General features: G+C 39.2%; 1 protein-coding gene across 1 annotated transcript in view; it reads left to right on the forward strand.

Annotated features, from left to right (window-relative positions):
- Positions 1-24,068, forward strand: part of vstm2a (V-set and transmembrane domain containing 2A) — a 110,298-nt gene that overhangs the window by 54,565 nt on the left and 31,665 nt on the right. The window lies entirely within an intron of this gene.

Below are 24,068 nucleotides of genomic sequence, written 5' to 3' on the forward strand. Positions count from 1 at the left end.
TGAAAAGAGGCAAATGTGGTTTTTGTCACACGATTTCATTACAGCGGAGTCGAAGCCTGAGCCCGGACAGCTGAGTAACTTTGGGGTTTTATTGAAAAAAAGAAAGAGAAGAGACGTAAAGTCACTTATGTGCAAAGCTGCTCCAAGTGGAGTAATCAAGTCACTACACTCAAGGACAGTTAGATCACTGTGAGTGCAGAATTTCCTTCTTCACACGTGTTTGTTTTGGATGTTTTGAGTGAGATCATGCTTTAAAGCTGGCTGCGCAGCCTGATGGATGACCTCCTTTTAGCTCAGGGTCAGCCACGCTGTGTAGAGTGAGACTGTTTGCTGCTCTGAATAACAAAAAGCACAGCTTTAATTTTTTGGACAGTTTAGTCACATTTGAACAAAATGATTTTCTTCAACGACACAATCTACAGTGGAAGTGATAAATTAAATGTATATAACAATTTGCATCAGTCTTATGGCATTTATCTAATACCTTTATTAGAACAGAAGGGAAATGTGCTTATGTGAAGCTTCGCTCTGCTGCATTTAAGGAATTACGTGCTTCCAGAAGCCCAATATTTACCTCATTATTTCTCACATTTTCCACATTTGTTCTACTTCACATCAGCAGTCCCGACAACAGCAGACACTGCCTTGACATACTGGTAGCAAATGAGTAATTAGCCACATAATTATGTGTGTATGTGCTTGGGAAGTCCAATATAATGGTAAATAAGTTCCATGTTATAATTCTCAAGATATCAGTGCACAGCATCAGCCCAGCTAATAAACATAAATCAGAATTATTTCTTTAATAAAATAAATCATTATCGATGCTTCTGTTTGGATTCATTGTATTTTGAGAATAAAGGTCACTTTAAATCAGGCATAAAAGAAAATCAGTAAAATAGTCTGAAAATTGAAGGCACACTGTATACAATAGAAATGACTATGAGTGTCAAAGTTTTAAGTTAATCACCTCAAAGAAGTTTGAGATTAAAATCTGCTGCCTCTGTCCTTTTTCACTTGAGTGTTAGTTATCAGGTTATCAAGTTAAGAACATAGTCATCACTCATAATTTAAAATTTTTTAATCCAAAGGGGAAGTGGTGTGAAGGGTGTATTTTAACCGAAACCTAGACCTAATAGTTGATTAACCTAACCAATCACTGAATTAGACACTAAAAATTGAGTGCAACCCAGAGATAGTAAAAAGGCAGAGATACAAACATTGCTCTGCTAGATTGTAACCCACAACCTATGCTACTGCCACTACGCCTTTTTGTTTAAAAGGGTAACTTCATCTTTCTGTTACAACTATTGGCACGAAAAGATGCCCTTTGTGTAAGATGAGACGACAGTGGATTTTGGGAAAGCGTCGATAAGCACTGCACCTAGAGTACATGCAGCCAATGGTGCCTTGCTAATCACAAAGTAGTTGTGTTTTAAAGCGTCCTTCTGCTTTGTAATTTAGCTCACTCTGTGAAACCATAATTTACTGATTATTTTTATTCAATAGGACCTTAAAAATGTAGCCCACAAACTTATCAGGAAAAACCAGAGAGTATACTGATATATATCTATGCAATCAAACTTATTTTTATACCCAGTGAGTAGCCAGTTGCTGACCACTGAAAAAGATACACATTTCAGACACTTCCAAACTGTGTCCAACTGTCAAAGTCCTTGGTTAAAGGAAGAGGCTACAAATGTAAAGTATATTAGACGTACATTAGGAGACCATACACTATAGACACAGATGGCCTCAGTGTGAATGTAAAGCTGTGGCTCATGGGCACAAACTCCAACATACAAGCATCAGAATGTATTTTTCTTACATACATTTTGATTGATCGATGGCACTGTAGTAAAGACAAGATGGTGAACTAATATAATTTTTTTCCATTGACTATTTTACCTCAGCAGAGGCAAAAAAGTTAAGAGGAGAATTCAGGTTGATTGCGGTGTCAAAATGATTGCCAGGGGAGGTCGCTAAAATGATTATGATTTATCTTCTGGGGTCTATAAAAAGCCACAGCACTTGAATTTACTGAATTCAGACTAGATGGAAAGATTTTTTGCTCTGGACCAAATTTTGTACAAGCTGCTAATTGAATCGAGCATTTTCACACTCAGTACGGGGTATTGTCATATTCCAGTACAGTTGCATCATTAAAATCACACATTTCCAATCATAACTGCAAGTCCAGTTATTTATCTCTCGCCATCAGTGCCCACAAGCCTCAGCTGGCTGCTTGGTGCGCTTACCTCAAGAAACAGATGAAGATACTAATGCCTGCTGCTGAGAGATTTGAAGAAATTGTCAAAGGTTGCTCCTCAGATTAAAACCCCATCCATTAACCATGAGTAACATGCAATTAAACCTCACAGATTGAATGGCCGTATGTCAGCTTGATGGCTGTGTGATTTGTGGGTCTAGAGTGGAAAGGCAGGACTGAGTGAAAGCTTTAATACTGGCAGCATGACTGTGTCCTCTGATTTATGAAAATGTTTTACAAATAATGTCTTAATATTGTAATATAAGCTTGATATACTTTATCCCAGGAATTAATTTCTTGCATGAGAAATCAAGTCCAGTTTTTGCTGTTTCACGCTTTTAAAGGAACATGACATCTAAGTGAAACTTCTCCCCTTCTGTGCCTTCATTTCTTCCTTTTAACTTTGGGGAAATTTTTTGATAACTATTTCATTACTTTCTGAAGCCAGGCATCTGAACTTCAAAGCTGATATGGATTCATAGCAAAGTATTCTGAAGAGAGTCTCTCTTGCAAACTTTTTTATCTGCGTAAAGAGGTCTATTGCTTATAAAATCAAAGCAAAATCAAAGCCCAGCATCTCAATAATGCAGGACTCACATTTTCCATGACTGTTTTACTGGGAGAAAAGTGAAACAGTTTGATTTTAAACTTGAGGCCAGTTGTTAAATAAGGCTGATTTAAGACACCGTTGGTGTTTTCAATTCATATCTGCTCTGACTGACAAAAACACCACCCCTTTATCCACTTCCCAATCCCCCTGTGTTTTTCGTCACTGTGTGTTGCATCATAATTGACCTTGTCACTGTATAGAGAACCCATTAATACTCCTGATGGGGAAATAACAGCATGTATGATTGATGGGTCAATTCATTTCTGTGAAGTAAGATCATATCTTACATGCATACTCTGCACGGGTTACAGCTATTTAATCATTATAACAATTTTTCATGATAAAAGTGTCAACTGTCTGCCCTGAAATATTGTTATTTTACAGAAATGGAATGACACAATACAACTTACTGATGTTCAGGATGTCTGAAGGTTTGGGATCAGTTTGTAGCTTATATTTACCCGCCACACCCCTTAGACTAGAAGATAGAATAATCCTTTAATTTTGGTTGTAACAGCAGCAAAAAAAAGCACACAAACAGAACTGGACCCAGAACAGAAACACACACAATTTTTATAGAAAAAAATTAGCTCTTTAGTCTAAAACGGTTCACTTCTAGTTACAGAGGGTGGAGTGCTGATGCTAGAAAGCTACATTCATAACACAAGCACAAACCCAAATACAAATAGAAAGATTTGATTCCCCAAATTTGGCTGACCGAAACTATGTTGACAAGGACAAAACCAGTATCTTTTAACTTATGACCACAGAGGGCATCATTTTGACGCCATGGCAATGAGTGCAGCCATGTGGGGGAATCGTAGCTGAAGGTTTGAAGTCCAGGAGAACAAATCCGAGCAAATAATGAGCGCTAAGCAGGAGGAGGGGGCTGTTCCTGTCAACGAAGTTGGGAAACTGAAACTGTGAAAGTGGGAAAACTATGTTTGGTCTGATTAGTTTGAATTTCTGCTACACTGAAATGGTACGGTCAGAATTTGGCACAAACAATAGGAAAGCGTGGGTCCTGTATCAACAGTTCCACCTGTCCCATAATGCACCCACTATCACGGCAAAGTGTGTAATAGATATGTCAGTCCACTGCGACCATTTCACATTTTCTCTCCACATGCAGAAGTTGAAGTAAGTTGCAGTAAGCTAGAGTACCATATAGGGAGACATTTTACTTCAAGCCACCATGACAGTAATCACGGCAAAGCGTTCAAAGCGCCTTGCTTAACCTTCCTGTTGCATGCAGGGCAAATCTGTCCTATTTACAAGTTAAGACACTCATAAATATTGTGTTTTACATCCTCCACACTAAGCACTCGAACATACAAAAGTGGTGATCACCTCTTTTTATTGAATTTTGAGTTTTTTAATCAACTTTGTTACATCTGTGGTGTTTACGCCATAGGAAATGAATGGGAATCCACCCCCACCCCCCTCTTTGGCCTCTGAATGACTGCCTGAACGACCCACTGAACAGAATTTGGTGGTGAAAAATGTTTGTTATGTTTAAGAGCTGTTAAAACAGACTAAAGGGTTTAATCAATTCTGGCAATTAATGACCCTGGAATGCATTTCAAACCTTCAAAACTTCTTGGCTTTAAATATGTTATCTCCCCCTGCTGGTACTGCAACGTCTGCATGCTTGTCCATTCATACTTTGGAGAGGCAAAGTGTGAATGGACATGGTGGACCTGCATGCAGTCTTTTGGGTTGGACGCTGAACTCTTACATTATATTGTTAATCACAATAGGGTTGCACTATTCCAGAAACTCTCAGATACCCCAGCTCATCACAACCAGTTTCAAAAACCAACTTCACCACATCTCTCATAAACATCTACGTATCTGCCTTGCTAAATCAGGCTTTATTATATGTATTTTTTTTTTTATTAGTTTGGCTGTTATTTACACGCGGTAGTATTGAGAGGTACTTCACAGCTACAGTTCCCTGATGTTAACACATTAGTCAAGCTATGTCCATTAATAGTGGATGGTTGCTGTTAGGTAAAACTGAAGATGTAGACTGTAGATTGATAGCTTTATTTTGTGAGGTGCCAAAATGTGTTTGTATGGATTTTGGAGTGCACTTAAACACAGATTTTCAGACTTTGATTTTTTTTTCCAATGCTAAGCTCAAGGCTTGGGGAGAAAATCTAAACTCAGTTCCAAAAGAAATGAAACAAAATTTAAAAAAACCCTTCAGATGCCTCTGTGTCGCTCACAATGAGCAACTATGCAGTTAACACCCAGAGAGCCATTCTCAGATTTAAAGCCGACACTTTTATCACAGCTCTGGTCCTCACACAAACCCTTGATGAAGTGTTTCCTCCTTTGTGTTTTTATTGATTTTGTTTTTTTATTTTTCCACGATTTTCTTGATGTGCTGCTCCATTTCAGTTCTTCTACATTCTGTAGAGGTTAGTATGGGAACAAAGTTCTTTATTGTAAATATCTTCATGTGGTTCATCAGGGGACCTGCAGAACAATTATTGTATCAATTTTAAAGAAGTGACTATATGAAACAATAAATGGGGAACCTATGAGACCGGTCTGTGCAGCTGACAAGTTTAAGCAGGCCAGAATCAAAAAGGAACCTCATAAAAAAAAAGAAAAAAAGAGAAAAAAGAAGAAAAAAGAAAAAAAAAGGAACCTCATATAATCTGAACAGCTCTAACATGTCTAGCCTAACACGACAGATGGTTTGTTACACAGAACTGTCAGAGAACTTATTTTTGGAAACTGATAAAAGAGCACTTTTAGAATTTTTTTTGATAGGTGACTGGATCAACCATCTGTCTGTCATCATCATCACAGGCTGAAACAACCATGGGCATGTGCCTCATTGGACACTGATTGGTCTGACAAACTGTTTGACAAACTGTTTGACCAAAGGCCCAGAGCTTGAAGCCTCCAAAGGTAAAAAAAAAACAGAGAAAAAGACAGTAATTCTGTCATTAAAACATTAGATGTTGACATGCAGACAGGATGTCTGCAACAATACTGTCGGATCCACCTGATCTGATTAGACCAATATGACCTAGTCTGAGTTAGATCTCAGGTCACGTAGATTAAGTATAAGATTAAAATTCACAGGGTCATTCAGCTGTTTATTTTCCCAAAAGGACAGTGAGTCATGTCTGCATATACAAAAACTGAATTATCTTCAAATACTGTCTACTAAATTATGTTTTAATCCTCTGAACTGATACCTTTAAGCTGCTGCAGTTCAAACTGACAACAGACCATACAAATACTGACATTACTGAAGCATGACACTGCACATGTGACAGAGATGATCCAATAAATGTGAGACGCGTTTCCGTCCACTGTTGGAAAGCCTCCTCAGAGAACAGAAAGTATTTGAGTGAATATAGAAGAACGAATAGAAACAAATACACAAAAGCAGGATGAATGTGAGAAACTGCCTTTTCCATATTTTTTAGGTAAATGATACATGCTTTCACTCTCTTTTCCCTTTGAAATCCTTTTGCTATGAAGCACCAGACTTTGGGCTGGCTGCTACACATGGGCATGCTGTGTGTGCTGTGCCGCGGTTTTCAATGAAGAGTGAAACACTTAGCTCTTTTGGGTGCTGAAAACTGCCTTTTGCAGCTTACGTTGTGAAGTTGTGGTGAAAGGTTTGGTTTTACTTTTCAGAGACATAAATATTTGGATTAAAATGTGCCAGCAGTTGATCCTCATTTCTCTCTGGTTACTGTCAGACATCAGGTGTTTCATCAGGGATGTTGACCCTAAACTACTTTGTGAACAGCAGTTTTGAAGAGGTGTAGAAAGATTTCTTTCCTGAAATAAAAATGGTTACTCATAACTCTCGAACATATTTATTTTCAGTGTGACCCAATAGTCTGCTCTGCCCATATTAGGTTTAGCAATTTTCTCACCCACATAAATATAGTGAACTAGTTCACTATTTATGGTTTTGAGATTTTTTATTGTCTCCCCAGAAACACTTCCCCTGTGTTTTTTCCTATTTCCATTGTGTTTTATGTGCTTTTGCAGCGTTTCAGTCCGTTTGGCCTCTCAGGGCCACCGTAGTTTTTCCCTTCAGTAAGGCAAATTTCAACTTTCAGGGAGAGTCATAATAACATATAACAAGCAAAAAAGGGGTTAACTTGTCAATGTGTTTTTCCCCCTCCATGGTACTGAGGATAATTTGCCTTCACAAAGCTCTGTTGATAATCTGGCTTTACATGTTTTAACTTGTTGACTGTAGAAGTAGTGACTGCCAAATTTTGCCACATTTGTTCTCTCCTGACACAGCGTGCTGCTTATTGTCATTCATTTTGATACAACTTGGCTTGCGGGGCTGCGCCTGTAATTGTGATCTAGTTTATTTCAAAGACCTTTTTCATGTGCTGCCTCCATTATTGTACCAACCTCATGGCGCTTCTTTAACAGTCTCGCACCATTACTGTAAGCAGACTACAGTCATCTGTAGTGCTTTGAAGCCAGACTGCTGTTCTCCTGAAGTCTTATGGGGTGCAGATCTAATCTTTTCAACTTTTTTTGCACTCATTATGAATCTACCCTGAACACATCAATACATTTTGACCATATTGTGTTACCGTCACCTGTAGGTCTGAAATAAAACAAGTCTTTAAAAGTAATCTCTACCAAGACTGTTGACATATTATAATGTGTCCATCAAAGACCAAAGAGAAGTTGATTGCATTGCTATTGACATCAAACTTTAATGAATTAACCCAAGGTTGTCAAACATAAGGCCCCCCACCCCCCAACCCCCATTGCCATTCATGCTAAATTAAGTAAATTAAATAAAATATAAACAATTAAATTACAGAAATTTCCAGTTTTTCAGCTACCTTCTCTAGAAATAACAGTTTTTTTTCTGTGAGTTAACGAAAACTTTCAGGCACAAATAAGATCAAAGCGGCCGGTGTTTGGCTTACGATGTAAAATGGCTTTGACATCTCTGGGTTAAACACTGGTGGGCTGGAGCTTGAACAAGATGGGGTTGCGTATTAGTTGAGCCTATATAGACTGACTTTTTTTTTTCAAAATTAAATGTGATTCTCAGTGTGGACACTGATAAATATAAATCTCCAAAGGCTTCACTCGTTGTTGTAGCTGAGCTTTAAAAAATTGTCTCAAGCCGTTACAATTTAGGGATGTCCTGAAATGTCACCTCTCGGCTCTCATTAGGATTCCCATTGGGGGTGGTAAGTACTTTGTCATTCTGTTAGCCGTCGACTTGAATTGGCATTTCACTCAGTGTCTCTTACTCCATTCAGTATGCTTCAGAGGCTGCCTTTGCCTTGGTCCCCTCATCCCCAGCTGTGCCATTTCACCTTTTTGTCTCTCTGGAAATGGATTAGCCAGCCACTACAAAAATTAAACTGCCAAATCAATTAGTGCTGCTCAAAGGTGCCGATTCATTTTCATGCTTGTTCATCACGCCCTTTTCTATGCTTGTCTGTTTACATCCTTGGATTATTGGCTTCCATGTGCCGGCCTACAAAGGTAAACAGTTAGGAGAAGGGGAATGAGATTTTGAATAAGAAGAGAATTTCCCTGCAGGTTTACAGAAAATAAATGAAAGAATCCAGAGGGACACTAAATGAAAAGTAGAAGTGCAAATTTTTTATACAGTATAACAAATTAAAACTTCTACAATCCACTCATAGCAAAAGTACTTGGTAAAATAAACATGTACACAGAGAACATGCAGTATAAGCTGTTGAACACACATCTGTATAAATATGCACAATTCCCCATGCATTAGCTGAGATGCAAATACATTAGTGTGAACTGCAGTTTTATTTTTTTAGGCATCTTTTTAATTTTTGCTTTTGTGGTTGATTTTTTATATTTTACCTTTCCTTTTTGCCCTTAGAGTCAGTTTTTTGTTCCTTTTTTCCTTTAGTAATTATTCTTCTGTTTATGATTTCAGAACAACAAACCTGAGTTTCATTTTCCTCCCTCTGCAGGTCCAAGTTAAATCAACGGTCTTTCACTCTATCCATTTATTTTCTGTCAACACCTCAATAAAAGGAGCACGCTTACCCAAGGCTTTATAAATATGACAAAACAATTGTGTTCACACGTTCCTACACAGTTTTAGTCCCGAATCTACATGTAGATGTGCAGACAGTTATAAAATGGTCACCATTTCATGCACATTTTGCATCTCGTTATGTTTAAGCGATGCCCCAGATATCTGGACTTCCATGAAAATGTCTGCAGACACTATTGGTCCCCCGAGGATAGAGCAAGTGTGGGCTTTGATGATCATCTTGCATGACAGAAAGTTGACATTTTTAGCTTTTAGTGAAATGATGTGACAGCTATTGGATGGATTGGCAATAAATTTTGGTACATTCACTCAAGCTTCTCTGATTACCCCCTTTAGTGATCTCCTTATAGTTGACATTTGTTTTTCTATGACTACTTAATTTATTGCAACAAATATTTCATCTAGCATCTTCGTTTGTTTAAAAGTAGCCCATTACTTTGATTTTTGAACAAATATCTACAACGCTTATGACAACTTGTCACTCTCAGCTGTATAGAGGTTAGTAAGGAGTGTCAATTGCAAAGTGGTTTTTTCTTTGCATCACACCATGAGTAGTGTTTAACTGGTTAGCATTTGTGCACCAGTGTATATATGCAACTATATGCACCCAATAAAAAGAACTCTCCATCATATGACAGCCAGTAGTTTTAAGAAATGACGTGAAATGCAAAATGTGGACCTGAAATGCAGATTGAAAGTAAGACAGAGGTCAATACAAAAGATCCCTTTATTATGGTCAATGAGAAGATCAGAGTAAAAAACAGCCCATGAGCACAAACAACAAAGTAATTCCAAACTGGCAGCAAGATCACAAGGAACATTAACCGATGCCAAAACAGAGACTGACGGGAAGACAGAAATATAAATACACAGGAGCGCAACTGGGGAAGTGGACAGAGCTGTGGGAAACAAAACACAGGTGACAATTATCAAAGACATTGTGAGAGGAGGGGAAAGGAATGCTAAACACAAGATACAAACGTCAAGCAGCTATCAGAAGGTGAGAAACATAAATAAATGGGAGTTTCAAGGAGAGTTGACACAATAGGATCGGACAGGGAGACATTACTAACTGGCATATATTAGTATGCTCCATTTAATGCCTGTGGAATCATGCCTGACTGTTAAACAATGGAGCATATACATGCACATCATAATAAATGTTCTGTGCCCACCACTCATTCATGCCTCCATGTAACAAATAGGAGATACTGATCTTTCCGGCATGGTGGTAGACATGTACAAGGCACCAACAAGGTCAAGGCCACGAGAGTTTAACCTGTTTGGATATATCTTTGACCTTTTCATCTCAGACCGCTGTGTTGTCTGTAAGAGAGACTTTACCCTGGTGAACAAAAAAAAAATCTTAAAAGGTTTTGCTTGCAGTTACCCACAGTTTGAAGCAAGTCAACATGCCAGGTCTTGCGATGTTTCAGAAAGAAACATGTCAAGACCCTCAGATCAGATGTGAGTTAGCACAAGTCCAGACATCTGACATTTCAGTGAGACAGGTTGGAATGGTGCTACCTCTGTCCAAAGCATTGAATAGAATAGAATAGAATAGAATTCAACTTTATTGTCATTGCACATGCACAGGTACAGGGCAACGAAATGCAGTTTGCATCCATCCAGAAGTGCTTTAGTGATATAGATATATTACAATATATATTAGCAATAATATAGATATGTGAGTATATTACAGAAATGGGTCTATTATGGTATGTTATAATGTACACGGTATGAAGTATGTTGTGAATATTCTATAACTATAAGTATGTACAGGCTGTAGTGAGTACAAGCTATGTACAGGATATGAATATAAATATGAAAAACTATACAGAATATGAAATAAATAACTTTACAGAATCTGGGATATACAGCTATACAGAAATGGGAACTATGCAAGTTGTAAACAGTTGTAGGATTAAAAATTATCGAATGTACAGAATGATTATTTACACAGAGCTATACAGTAGTGCAGTTAAGATAAGTGAGGGTGTAGATAGTTTCTACAGAGGCTATATAAAGTGCTAGTGGTTGTGAGTGGTGGTTCAGTCCATGTTATTATTGTGTTTGAGGGTACAGTTGTCCATTGTGGGTGTGTGTATGTTCAGTCCATGAGTTTAACGTGGGTCAGATGTCAGGAGGCAGAGTTCAGGAGTCTGACAGCTGTGGGGAAGAAGCTGTTCCGGTACCTGGTGGTCTTAGTCCGGAGGCTCCTGTGGCTCCTCCCAGAGGGCAGGAGGGTGAAGAGTCCATGTGATGGGTGACTGGGGTCTTTGATGATTTTCCCAGCCCTTTTCAGACACCGCTTCCTGTAGATGTCTTTTATGGCAGGAAGTGGTGCTCCGGCGATGCGCTGGGCAGTTTTCACGACCCTCTGCAACGCCTTCCGGTCCGAGGCAGAGCAGTTCCCGTACCAGACTGTTATACAGTTGGTCAGGATGCTCTCGATGGTGCAGCGATAGAAGTTCACCAGGATGTCTGAGGACAGGTGGTTCTTCCTCAGAGTCCTCAAGAAGAAGAGGCGCTGGTGAGCCTTCTTGACCAGCTTGGAGCAGTTGGTCGTCCAGGTGAGATCCTCGGAGATGTGGACTCCCAGGAACTTGAAGCTGCTCACACGCTCCACAGCCGTCCCCTTAATGTGGATGGGTGGATGTGGGTCAGCATTCCTCCTGTAGTCCACGATGAGCTCCTTGGTCTTCTCGGTGTTAAGCAGCAGGTTGTTTCTGTCGCACCACTCAGCCAGACGATCCACCTCCTCCCTGTAGGCGGCCTCATCGTTGTCACTGATGAGGCCAATCACCGTGGTGTCATCTGCAAACTTAATGATGGTGTTGGAACCATCAGCAGGTCTGCAGTCGTGGGTGAAGAGGGAGTAGAGGAAAGGGCTCATCACACAGCCTTGTGGTACACCGGTGTTCATTGTGATGGTAGATGAGCAGCGGTTATCCAGCCGGACATGTTGGGGGCGGTTGGTCAGGAAGTCTAGTAACCATTTGCAGATGAGGGAACTGATACCCAGGTCTGTCAGTTTCCTGATGAGTTGTGAGGGGTGGATTGTATTGAACTGAAGTCTATAAACAGCATTCTGGCGTAGGTGTTGTTGTTGTCCAGGTGTGAGAGGACAGAGTGCATTGCGATGGAGACTGCATCCTCTATGCTCCTGTTCCGGCGGTATGCGAATTGGTGGGGGTCCAGGGTGGGGGGGAGACAGGATTTGAAGTGTGCTAGGACCAGTCGCTCTAAGCACTTAGTGATGATGGGGGTGAGTGCTACTGGGCGGTAATCATTGAGGCAAGATGGGTTGGAGTTTTTGGGTATCGGGACGATGGAGGTGGATTTGAAGCAGGCCGGTACCACAGCGTGGGCCAAGGACAGATTGAATATGTCTGTGAGCACTCCTGCAAGCTCCCCAGAACACGCTCTGAGAACACGCCCGGGGATGCCATCAGGGCCTGCAGCCTTGTGGACATTGATGATTAGTGATTGGTGATTAGCAATCGTAATCTGGCGGTGAAGATGAAGATGCCTCAATCCAGAGATACCAGGTTTAGGTGAAGATGAAGAGAAGGGTGGGTTGCACAAATAACAGTGTGAGAGGGAGAATGACAGAAGAGCGCAGAGATTTAAAGTTGCAAAGTGAAGGCTGATTCACTTGGAGAAGTTGGGCGAGAAGATTACTGGACTAGAGCAATGATGTCAGAACTTAGTTTGACAGTGTGGGAAAGTGGAAGTGATGTAAAGAACAGACAAGAGTCAAACACCCAGGAACGCAGCCAGAGGAGTGATTACCGATCTTCCGTATTGAGCTTGCGCATAAGTGTCATTATATAAGTCTAATATATGCATTATTCAGCTGGCAGCTGATCTTCAGCCATTGCACATCACAGGTCTTTATGCCTACATGTCTGTTTACTCCCCAAGTAATCACTGCACGAGCTTGTATGAAGCAAACACCTTTGTAACCGTTTTTGAAAAAGAGAACAAACATATTTAATGTTTCTGCCTTTTTTTCTGACTGTTAATATGACTGACTTTTAATTGTTTTTATCGGCGCTATACAATGAAGGGAAGCAAGCAGTTTGTGTGAGCAGAAGGGTAAATAACATGCTGCAAACCCCTCATCAGGGTCCAGATGTTTCAAGCTCTGTATTTTAAACATTGAGTTATGGTGATGCGACTTCCCTGCGCTTTACAGGGGTAGGCAACTCCAGGCCTCGAGTGCCGGTGTCCTGCAGGTTTTAGATCGCACCCTGGGTTAACACACCTGAATCAAATGAGTTCAATTCCACCATCAGGCCGGGGGCTTTCTGTGTGGAGTTTGTATGTTCTCTCCGGGTACTCCGGCTTCCTCCCACCGTCCAAAGACATGCAGCTTGTGGGGATAGGTTAATTGGATAATCTAAATTGTCACTAGGTGTGAATGTGCGAATGAATGTGAGTGCGAATGGTTGTCTGTCCCTGTGTGTTGGCCCTGCGACAGACTGGCGACCTGTCCAGGGTGTACCCCGCCTCTCGCCCTATGACAGCTGGGATAGGCTCCAGCGCCCCCCGCAACCCTGCAAAGGATAAGCGGAAGCGGATGGATGGATGGATGTTGTACACAGGAACTGTGTCCTTATTCCAATAGTTGTGACAAAAGTCATGAAGAGAGCTGAAAGCAATGATAGTAAAGCATGTCGCTGCAGTGACACTTTTAATTTCAGCTTAGTGAAGCATAATGTAAATCTTTTTTATGCTGTATTTGTGCTTTGAAACTATTTTACAGTTCTACAGTTCCTTCCTTCATTGGATAAAGTAATCGAAAAATTGTAGACAATTTGAACACTTTCATGTGTTCTACACGCACAATTGCAGACTTTACATGTTATTAACATAGCTCTTGTCATAAACCAATGGACCGTGAAGGGGATTAGCGTTTGCATCTGAATGGGACCCCTGTCAGCTGTGGGATGTAATTAGAGTTAACAACTAAGCTTAGAACCAAAACATCTTCAAGTGGGAGTCAGTGAGCTTTGTAATTAGGAAACACTTTATAGGGTGCACTACTGTGCTTTATGTATTTTACACCCACTGTGGCCTCACTTTGTTCTTCACGAGGAGCCATATTGCTCCCGAGGGCCGCGGCTAGAGGAGACATTGGATTGGAAATGCGTGCAACATTCAAAACTCATTATCAGATATGATTAAGTTGTCCTGGCTGTAATGCATCTTGAAGAGAACAAACAAACACATCCATCATAATTGGAGATATGTCATTGAGTATCAATACACCGTCAGTTTGTAAGGGCCTTACACATGCAGCGTTCATTTCTCTATTGCATTGCCCTGAGGTTTTGTTGATATGTATTTAACAAGATGAACAATCTTATTTTAAAGTGGTTAAACAAACGTGTGAGATTCTGGCTGAACTGAAAGTGTTTAAAAAGAAGCTGAAGAAAACGCACACTAAATACAACCTCTATACTTTCAAGCTATTTTACATGCAAGGTGTCCTTGTTATTTTGAAGAGATTATGGAGGTTCAGGTTTTCAATGACAGAACACGTGTAGCAAACATAAATCTCTCTGTATACTAAAGCTTCAGAATCGAGGAAACATTCACTCGCCATGAACCCTTTGATGGTTTCTCAACCATCTGTCATCATGAGCTGAAGAAGTAGTTTTTAATTACCGCTTATTTTTGTTAGATCAGTTAAAACAAACAAAACATATGATAAAAAAAAACCTTTAATGATGTAGAATGCTGTGCAGCTCAATACAAGAGAATAAAATATGACCAAACAAAAAAATCTAATCAGAAATCTAAATAAATGCGGTGAAGTAAAAAAATAGCATCAAACTAAATACATGTATTTAAGTAATAAATATGGCATATACCAAAGTAACAAAGAAAACACATTTTGAAATGGATTACTACTCATTATGTGTGTAAAGTGCCTTAGTGTGTGTTCAGAGCTGTGATCGTGCTGGGCTGAAATATATTAATAATATGACGTGAGATTTGATGATGATAATAATGATGGATTGCATTTATATAGCACTTTTCTAGGCACTCAAAGCTCACATTCACACACTGGTGGAGGCAGCTACAGTTGTAGCCACAGCTGCCCTGGGACAGACTGACAGGAGCAAGGCTGCCATATTGCGCCATCGGCCCCTCTGACCATCACCAGTAGGTGAAGTGTCTTGCCCAAGGACACAACGACCGAGACTGTCCAAGCCAGGGCTCGAACCGGCAACCTTCCGGTTACAAGACGAACTGCCAACTCTTTGAGCCACGATGATGCATTAAAAGAACACATGATGGATGAAGGAAATTCTTGACTGGTTGGTCAAAGAAATAAAAAAATCAAAAATACAGGAATAATAGACAAAGACAAAGTGATAGGTCAAAGGTCAATGAATGGTCTTCGCGGGTCCCATCCACTTTGCCAGCAGGTATTTCACCCGTAGTCACCAAATATCCTTCCCTCTCTGTGCTCTGAATTGAATGACTTCCAGTGTTTATGCGGCTTAAGCTCTAAGGTAATCTTCAAACAATTTGTTTTTAACAGGTTATCCTGCTACATGGTCGAAGTCGGAAATAAATAAATATATTGTGTGAATGCAGATGATAAATACAAAGACAGTCTTTAAGTCGTTCGCTTGCTTTCAAAATAAAATGATCATCGCAGCACCTAAGTCACAGATTTGGTGCAGAGGATCATTTCCCTCATACTGGAAGAGGCTTCATGACAACAGCTCTACAGCTGAACACATACACAAAGGTTACTTTAAATAAGGAAATATCTGTGCTGGATCCATGAATCAGATCCTTTCTTCATTCAGAGCACGAGAATGATGGAGCGTGTTCAAACGAAATGAGCTCCGGATGGGACAAGGGTCAAGACAAATGTCAAGAAGACAGCAGTGTCAAGAGAAGAATTCAAGGCTTTCTCATTTTAATCTTGAAGCATTAAATATGACATCCATCCTTTGTATCAGTGACCAAGCTACAATGACTAGTTAACCTAACATGTATGTCTGTGGGAGGAAAGCATAGAGGAAACTCAGAGAACATGCCAATTCAGGGAACTGAACTTGCAGTTAAAATTAGAACCACATTCGTACTTTGTGTGATACAATTGCTAAGCTGTTGTACTGTATTTGTGCAATCTTCTTCTGCAGATGGAGTTTACCCAGTGGTTCAGGTCGTTGCTATTTACGTTTTATGTGAAATATCATAATATAATATAATCTGTGTTATGTTTTAAACATTACTCGCCCCTGAAAAATATAAATCTTTATAAAGAACTTACTCCAGATATATCTTACCAACATTTTGTAGGAATGAAATGTTACATTGTACATGGAGACTGTAGCTACAGGGATGGTCTCTTCAAGCAAAAATAAGAAATATATAGGTTTTTTAATGACTATTCAGATGCCAGAAATCCGATCATACCTACTACAACACGTCTCTTTGCTGAGTTTGAAAAAGTCCAAATGCATTGTAAACAAATGATCATGTGTTCAACTTTTTACACAACGTTTTCTGTGTGAATTCAGTTATACAAACGATGTCATCTAATCCATCCAACACAACGATCACAAGGTGTCATACATATTCAAGACTCCTTTTTATTCTTTTGTCAGATGAATTGTATTTTTAGACAGGCATTTACTTTCAAGACAATCACATGCCTTGCGGTTCAAGCTTGAGTTTGGAGATTTGTAATGTGATGTGCAGATTTGGGTCCATTCGTGTCTTTAGTTTATCTCTATTTCTGTAGCAAGTCTGCTTGTCTTGTTAGTTACTATCTCTTTAAAGCGACAAAAAGAAATAGAATCATCGAGTCAAAAAGCCCTTTACTATATTCTCACGCTGAGCTGCATTTTGCAAATGTACAACCCCAGACATGTTACTTACATGTTACCAAAATCTCATATCCTGATATATATCGTTATATCGAACAGCCCTAGTGCAAGGGCGTATTATTAGTTCCAAAGTGTGAATTCTGTTTGTGTTACACAAAACATATCCTCATGTTGCTCCATTGAATGCTTGTGTATTTCCTGTCGCTGTCATTGAAGAGACTTTTCTATCATCTCCAGTCCATGATGGATTTCTCCCTGTATCATTATTGAACGTCAGTGCAAATGGCGGCTCTACAAAGAAAGCCTTGCTCTTTCGGGTCTTTGATACATTTTCTATCCTTCTCCAGTGGTGCAGCATAGGAAATACCCTGACATTATGTCACATTGTGCACATTTAGTCAGTCATATTACGAAAGACACATTTAACACAAACAGAATGGATCGAACTCAGTCAGAGAGTGTTATTATAGCTTTTAAAGCATGAGGATATTTGAAATACAGCAAACATGTTTGAGAATTCTTCCATCATTATATATTTTTTGCTTGTTTTTTGGGAGGGGGGCAGTATTTACAGATGTACAAAAGACCAGATAAATCAAATCCAGATCATCGTATCTTCTTCCAGGAAGGAAAGAAAAATGTGCTTATTGTAGACACCAATCGATAGATCAGAAATGCTGAGCTTATGAGTCATATGCACCCCTATTTATTTTACATACAGTCGACCACTAGTCACTTTGCAAGGCACTTGTGATTAGCACAAAACAGCAAAAAGACAGGCATGTAAGATACAATGACACAATGGATGTGTCATTGTATCTTACGGATTTTCAGTCCTACCTTGGTGGGAATATTGCTCAGATGCCAGAGAGTTGAGTTGGTTCATCTGAATGTCGTGTTTTCCATGGGTGAAATGTTTTGTGTCACTAATCCACTGCAGGTTTCCTCGACGTTATAAAGACTACATTTGCATGTTGAAAGCTGTGAGGTCGGTTTTATAATCATTTAATGATCATTGATGTACAAATTATCATCACTGTTGATCAATAGCCATGAAGACTATTCACAGAGAGTTGTGCTGTGGCTCCAGTTACAGTATTATGGTGAGCAATATATCCTTTGGACCCTTACACAGTTCTTCCAAGTAAATTACGTGATTCCTCGCTCAAACCAGTGTTGCTTCCTGTCCAGGATTTGCGTATCCTCATCACTGTTAGTGTGGCCATGAGACTGTAGACGCACAGTCCTGGACTGGTGAGGTAACTCTTCTGTGTTGTGCCATCCACTTAGTCAGAGGATGTTTTATCTGATGTATAATTCACAGCAGTCACCTTAGCACTTCCATATACACTATATTACTGTGTTTGTGGCAGGGACCCAATCATTAGTGTGGACCAATCTTTGATGTAGCATGTTTTGGGGTTGAAAAGCCACAGAGTCACAGTGTTTAGTGAGCTTCAACCTCAGTTGTTCCAATACTCCTGACACATAAGGGATCGTTAAAGGTGTTCGCGTAGGCGTCGGAAGAAGTCAGTTGTATGCAGTAGTGAAGCTGTGGCTCGAAAGTAGATCGGGTCCTCTACTAGTCCAGTCCACATGTGTACTGATGCATCCACTGGTGTAAAAGTAAAATGTCTTGAATGCAGCTTGTGTTGTGAAAATGCTTTGTGACAAAAAAAATGCTATATTAATATTTATTTACCATTTTTACAATGTCTGCTGATGAAGAAGCAAGCAGGAAAAATGAAGTTCGTAAGCTGCATCAATAAACTGTAAAGGTGCTTTTGAGCACACACAACATCCATCCCAGAAAAAAACAAAATACTAGAATTATACACAGTAAAACTTAAGCATGCCTTATTTGGAATAGCTATACCACAAATTATTTATTACATAATCCAATAAAAGTGCAAAAAGCACCAACAGCACACACACTGTGTCAATTTAGCTAAGGCTAGGTATGTCAGAGAGCTAGCATGTACAGATGCTTTCACATATTTAGTTTCACTTTTTGTTGATTTTCACTTACAGTGGTGACAAGTTCTGCCTATTCAGAACTTATCACCAGTGCACATTTAATAACAAGAATGCTAAATGTTGCTTAACTTGGGACTGTAGTTCAGCTTGCACCAACAGCATACTTGACTACTTTTTCAGGTGGGGAGAGCTGTTGTTTTACATGAAGTTTAACTAGTTTTGAACAGTCTTGAAGTAATTGTGAGGTAATTATTAGCATAATGACTTAGCAAGAGTGACATTCCCTGCTGATTAAGAAAAGTGGCTTTACTCATAAGAGTGACTGGATATACATCACAGAAGCATTTAGGTGATATGTTGTACTTTAATGTCATATATAAAGATCGGTTTAGGGCTATTTTTCTGTGTATTTCAATACTACTTCTAAGCTGTAGTTATAAATTGCAGACTGGTTATGAGAGGCTTTTCCCCACAGCATGTGGTATAGCCTGAGATTAAAGGGTTTAATATGTCATATGAAGTCCACGACCTGAGTTTAACCTTCTTAGATTGTTTGTGTTTGTAAAGCTTATGATTGCTGGGTAAACTCATTTAATATTTTGTTGCCTGAATATGTTTTCTTTGCGGGTGCATGTCTATCATGCAGGGTCAGGGCTCTAAAATGAGATATTGTCCCATCATAGTAAGAGGTGCAATGCAATCACAGCCGCAGCGATGGGTGGGCTAGTCTGTATTTCGCTTTAAATGATGACCATTTTTCTTCATGTGACATTAATTTAGTTTCAAAAAGTCAATGAAGCTTCTTTGATGCACAATAATTGCAGAGCACATTTTACAAGAAGTCAATTTGAGATTTGCATGAAGAATGGCAGAGTGTCATGGTGGAAGGGTTTTGCAATAAAAAGACAAGCGATTGAAATTGAGATACTCGTGAATGACCGCGGCTTTGGCTCAGAAGGCACCCATGTGAAAGAAATGAAATATAAATGGGAAAATAATTGAGGTTTATCCCGACAGTGTCAGGGAAAACTTTTGCATTGCTGTCAGGCTGGAAACTTACTTCAGAGAACATCTGTCAGGTAGACATTCAGATAAGTTGAAACAGTTAAAGGCAGCACAGATAGTTAATCTCTTTGAAAGGTTTCCTTTTATTTGACATGCACAGCAACATCTTAGTGCCAGACAAATGTCTTTTTACAGCAGGTGATAAATGCAGGGATTCTGAATTGATATTGGACATTAATTATGTCACAATTACTTAATTGCACTTGTACAGCACTGGGTGACTAATGGGTTCACGCTCATAAAGTAAGTCAGTTTGGATAAAATATTTCAAAATATCTGAAAGATGGGGTGAACCCAGACATAGATTTTTCTTAATATGTGAACAAGGACAGCACATTCAGTTGACCAAGAGTCAGTGCAGAGATGTATTGTCCTGAAAACAAATAAAAAAGATGCATAAAAAGATTTTTGTCATTTCTTTTATTCTCCCAAACAAAGTCAAAGAAGATGGTTCTGTTTTCTGTGATCAGTCTTTGGATTGTGATGCTGTCTTCTTACGATGTTACACAGTTTATATAAAGCCAAACATGCATGCAATTCTCTAATCCTGATGAAATTCTGTAGCAGTACATGTTCACATCTGTGGCTTTGTTCAAAGTGTTTTTGTACATTTAAAAAAAAGAATCCTTTGAAATGCATTATTGGTTCTACATAAATATAATATATGAGCTCGTATTTACAATACCAGAGACCATGGGAAGTCCTTGTATTCTGCAAGAAGTAGCAGTGAAAGCCAAAATAACCATTAGTGATATATATATATATATTTATAATAGTCACAATGTTTACCTTGTGAGATTTGTCAGTGCCATATAACAACGTTTTTTTACATATCTGTTTAAAGTGGCTGTTTGCACATTATTTTTATTCCTATTTATTCTATTTATCCCCTTCGTATATTTTATTTATATTGTCTCTGTATTTATATATATGTGTGTGTGTATAACTCTGTAACTTCTGTCGGTGCTGTGCTTTTTTGGAAATCGAATTTCCCAGAGGAACCCACCCGAGGGATTAATAAAGTTCTATCTTATCTTATCTTATCTTATCTTATCTTATTATTGAAACTGCAGACATTAAGGTGCTATTCATCATATCTCAATGTGCCAAGAACACAAAATCTGAAATCCTTTTAAAATTATTTATTTATTTTTACATAGTTCAGTGTGGAGGGAAAGGTGTCTGTAAGAACTGGTATTACCAATCAAGCTAGACTGACTCATGTACAGATGAGGACAAAATTATTAGGCTAACTATGAAATTTTACGTTTTTGTCAAAATGTCTCCATTTGCAAGTGATTTTCCACATAATATTTCTAAAAATGCTAGTTTTCTTAGCATAACAATAACAGAATTATTTTAAAAATAGAGAAATGACATGGTTCAGTATTATTAGTCCTCTGAAACACTGGCCTTTTGAATTTAGCCATAGCAGAAACCCCTGCTGTATAATTGTGCTTTCACTGTGTAATACTTCAAGCTCGTAAAGTCAAGTTAAAACTGTAAGTTAACTTTCAATTTAAAATGAGCTCCAAAAGAAAATGTTTCATATGGTATGTCTTTTCAACTCCTGCGCCTGGGTAAAAACCTTACAGTTGTCAAAATCTACTCATCCTAATCTGTGGCTTTCCTATTTACAGAGGATAAGACTGATCACACTGTCAGACTTATTGCTAATTTATATCTGATGATTATACTGTGTGTGGATGTTAAACAGTTCAAACGAGGCAAGAGGAATGAAGGCAGTCAGGAACAGTTTATTAGCTTTAACTTTAGAAACCATCAGAAGAAAAGCCGCACGAGACGCTGTGTGAATGTTTATCCTTTCATTTTTCGTTCCATCGCTTCTGTTTGGTTTGGTTTAAACAAAAAAGAGCTGAGCACCAAAAGAGGTGAGGTTTCAAAAAAGACTGTGGCTTGAGTTAAAATTTTACATTTTGAAAACTTGATTTTCTGGGTTGGTGTTTAATGCTTGGCCCTGCCACATGCCAGAGTGTCCTCGGCTGTGAATTTCAAGTGTCTCTGGATGGCTGGTAACAACATGCCATGATTTATCTACTGTGTATGAGAACAGGTGAATATGAAATGCATTGTAAACATTTTTTTAGAACTGTGTAAAGGTCAAAAGTCACTTTATAAACATAGCTCTGCTAGAAGCAAGTGGTGTTATTATTAGTGTGTGCTCAAATATGGGACTTTGCAGGAGTGCTGGACTTTTTCATATTTTAAGTAGCCAGTTATCAGACATTTTTAATCTACTGGCCCCCATATTTCACATATTTTAATTTTGATCATAAGAAAGGCCAGTGAAAGTTTCCAGGTTTTATCTTTAATAGTTTTTGAGATATTCATGTTTAAACACTGCTTCAGGTTTCAGTGTGTGAAAAATGGCTTGAAACGTCATAAAATTATTTGAAGTATATGAAGCTAAAATTTCATAGCAATCATTTTATGTCCACACTTTGTGACATAGATTTTTATGCAGAGATGGATGAGCTAAAAGCCCATGTTTATTTGAAATTAATTGAAGCTAGTCTTTCAGCACTGATACGTTTCCCGATGTGCAAGTTGCCAATTCCATAGTGCCATACTATCAGAGACGCAGAGTCTTAAACGAACCCCTGATAAAAAGTTGGGTGATCACTGTACTTATTAGTTTGAAGGATGCAGTGTCCACGTGTTCAGCAGAGGTGAGTGGATGACAAAGGCAGAATGATGAAAAACAGGGCTGAGACAAGACAGACAGGACATGGAAATTTGCTGATGAGTGGTTAGGCTGGTAGCTAATATTGGACATTAAGTAATAATTCTAGAAAGTGGAACAATGAGAATATGGATATCCCCAACAAGGGATACAAATTAAAACAAGGAAGAAGTGATTTTACATTACATAGTTACAGAATTCAACTTTGAGTCTATTATCCCTACAGGAGATTCCACGATCAAATATTGGAGAAGTCATTAAATCATTCTTCATCCACCATGTTTCCTGAACACAGCAGCCTCCCTGGTATGGCAGAGCAGAGCCTTTTTCTTCTGCTCACAGTCTGACTTGATCTTCCTCAGGTGACATATATAGACTGCACACGCAGCCCATATAACCACCGTTATAGTGGTTTGTAAAAAGCAGGGGCTGAAATTGATGACTTGAACCAGTCCCAACATTGAGGCTGAGGACAATTAATCGTGCCTCGTCGTTAAAGACATCTTCTTGTTACAATAGAGCATGCCAAGTCTATCTGTGAAGTCACAATGTAGGAGCCGTGCATACATGCAGGCAGAGAAAGCTATGGCTCCTAATTCTTCTCATTAATCACCTGTCTACTGCACATCCTCTAGAGAAAAGCGCCCTGGTTCCTCTGAGGTAATTACAGCACTTGAAGGAACGCTCTCTGCAGCAAATGCTTATAAGTAGCCATCTTATCCCTCAGTCCTCCTGCCCTTCATTTTTTGTCTGAACCGTGGAGCCAATAGCTTCTATGTCCTCTGGAGAAACTCATTCTGTATTGTGCAGCTCTTGCTCCTCCTCAGCTTTGTAGTCAGCAGGCTTTTCTTTTTTTATTTGCTTCTTTTTTTTTCCAGGCACGCATCCATTTGGCATCCGATGTGGGATAAATAAATTATAGCCTCTAAAATCAATGCTCAGTCCATGATGTAGGCTGTAGGCTTAGTGCTTGCCACCATGCTAGAATTATGCTCAAACAGAGGCATTTTGTAAGCCCAGGAGCCACACTGCTGTTCACTGTTTTTTGTGCCATTGTGAAAAGTTATTCTCGGCTGTCTGACATTTTATTATTCGTCATAAGTTTTCCTAGGCGGTATTACTTTTCACTGCAGAAGCTGATAGAGGTTTTGAGGTGTGATTTGTCTCAGGAAGCTGTTCATTTGTTACACATCATCCTCGTTTGAACCGCTTTTGTTTTCTTTTCCCACTAAATTCACAGCAGCATCTGGAAGCTCTCTTTAATTTCTCCACAGAAGCACTCAGAAAATCTAAAAATAAATCAGAAACCGTGGCAAGAGTGGCATTTACTTTTAAAGACAGAACAGTAGCGATGCAGTCACTCAGTCCGTACGCTGTGTGTTGATGTGGTTTTGAAAGATTTATAGCCTTCGGTGCATAGATCATGCCGTCTCTCAAGGTTGTCGTAGGACTGTCAGAGTTGGTTTTAGGGTTTCTGACACTGGACTCGCATAAAATGTATCTCTAAACATGTCCTG

The sequence above is a fragment of the Copadichromis virginalis genome, linkage group LG9 (assembly GCF_057382275.1).
Source record: "Copadichromis virginalis isolate Kocher_CV1m ecotype Utaka linkage group LG9, C_Virginalis_male_GT1.1, whole genome shotgun sequence".
Taxonomy (NCBI): Eukaryota; Metazoa; Chordata; class Actinopteri; order Cichliformes; family Cichlidae; genus Copadichromis; species Copadichromis virginalis.